Here is a 2467-nt window from a genome sequence, read left to right on the forward strand (position 1 = left end):
TATGAATAAGTACTATAAATATGTGCATTCAAAGTCCCATGATCTTTGCTGGCTAATAAGGGTGTTAAAGTGAGGAAGTTGCTCACGAGCGAACTCGGGATCGACTTGTATAAACTGGGCTCATGCTCGACTCGATTATTAAATAAAACACTTCGTGAATACAAATCATGACTTGAATATTACACAAAGCAAACTCGGCTCGACTCGGTTAGGCTCATGAGCAAGCTCGTATAAGCTTGTGTGTGTGTGTGTATATATATATAAACTAAGTAATACATAATTAATTATAAATCTCATAATTTTTAAAATCTTAAAATTGCATTTATATTTAAGCGTTAGAAAATAAAAAATTCTAGACCCTTCGTGATCAAAGAGAGAAAGAAAGAACAATCATTAAAAAGACCCCGATTCAATTAGAGCAGACACAAACGAAAGGAAGAAAAATCAAGCAAAAACTATTGAGAGAGATTGCGAAAGACATAAACTATTGAAGAATCAAACAGACTCAAATACTATCACTACATGTTTGGTGAGCGAGAGTGAGAGAATGGGAAATGAGAGTTCAGGAGGAAGATGCGCTATGACTGGTGAGAGAGATTGAGAGAGAGACGTTAAAAAAATATTTTTTTTGTAGGGGGTGTTGTCCCAATACAGTCTGAATACAACCTGTTAACTTGTCCCATATTGTTAAGAAAACACCAATCCCCAAGTTTGCTTATCTATAAAAAGATGCATATTCCCTCTTTTTGAAACTAAGTGCCTTGCTGTATTGAGTTAGGCTCCATACTCGACTAGCCACGCTAAGCAAATGCTCATATCCAAGCTGGCTTCTTAAGCCGTTTATGAGTACTTTAAGTTTAATTTTTTTTTTTAAAAAAAAAAAAAAAAAAAAATTAAATATAAGAGCTCAACTTATTATGAGATCGAGATCGAGTAAAATTTAAACGAGCTAAACTTGAACAAGGGAAACTCGTTCAAGCTCGACTCGTTTACACCCCTACTGGCTAACTACTGCTAGAGTTATTGCAAACGAGTGTTCTTTAAACATATATAGTTGTTGCTGCTCATAAGTGGACACACTCAAGCCTTCTCCCCGATTTTAATTACCATGTTAAAAAATGTGTACTTAGAGTATCTTAGTTTAGCTACTGAAAAAGTACAACTCAATACTTTAGCTACTGTTTTCACTACACTCTCTAATAGATCTTCTATTTTACAGTTTACTTCCTTTTAAATATTATTTCTCATTTTTTTTATTATATATTTTTTCCAACACTCAATCAAAGAGAAAATAAACATATATATAAACCATTCATTTCATATATTGTTGTGAAATACTGGAAAATTATTAGTCTCCGCTATTCTCTTGTAAATTCACACACAAAAATTGTGTATATATAGCCATGTATATTGAAGAAGTAATCAACATTAACATTAAACCCCAATTGTGACGAACATCAACATTAAACCTCAATTCACCACAATGTCTACATATATACAAACGTTCACAGCCAATTTAATTTTTTTTAAAAAAAGTCCAAATTTTTCACAGGAAATTAAACAAAAATTCAGCAAAGCTTCAAAACCCAAATCTAGTAAAACCCATGAAATCTGATGTCAACCCTTTGAACCAAAATTTCGTAAAGCCCATCATCTTGATCAACCCTTTGAATTGAACCAAAATTTCCTAAAACCCATCATCTTCGTTGACCCATTAAACGGAAATTTCTTAAAAACTTTTCACTAATTCAAGAGTTTTCTTTCCAGCTTCCTAGAGTTTCATAGACAAAAGTTTCGAGGAAAAAAAAAAAAATTGGTTGCTGAGAATGAAAGAGAAGAGAGAAGAAGAGGAAAAAATATTTTAGATGCTGAGACTGAGAGGTGTTTCGGTGGAGTCTTGACTCTTGAGTCTTGGAGATGAACCAGAGAGAGAAAATGATGGAGAGAAAGAAGAGTAAAAGAGTAAAATAAGAAATTGAAACAGTTGGAAATGATATTATATTAATATAATTGTAGAGAAAAATGCTATTTTACAAAATGATTGCTGGAAAAAAAAAGAAAGAAAGATATAATTGCTAAATTTAACTAAAAAGAGGATTACTACACATATCAAATTTTTTTTCCCAAAAATTAGTTCCCAAATTAATAATGTATCACAATCTCATGAGATTTATTATTTTGGGAAGTATGTCACCAACTCATGAGATGGTGACATATCATTTGGAAACCAACTTTTAAGAAGAAAATTTAGGATGTGTAACATTTCTCAACTCAAAAACTAGGGGAAAGTCTACATACCCTCTCAAATTAACACCCAATTGACAATGTCACCCCCAAACTTTTAATTGTGACAATGTCCCTCAAACTACCAAATATTGTCAATGTTCTCTCAATGAAGAAACTACTCTTAGTAAAATAAAAACAAAAAATAATAAAACTTCTAAAAAAACCCTAAAACTAATATATA

This window comes from Corylus avellana, chromosome ca2 (assembly GCF_901000735.1).
Source record: "Corylus avellana chromosome ca2, CavTom2PMs-1.0".
Taxonomy (NCBI): Eukaryota; Viridiplantae; Streptophyta; class Magnoliopsida; order Fagales; family Betulaceae; genus Corylus; species Corylus avellana.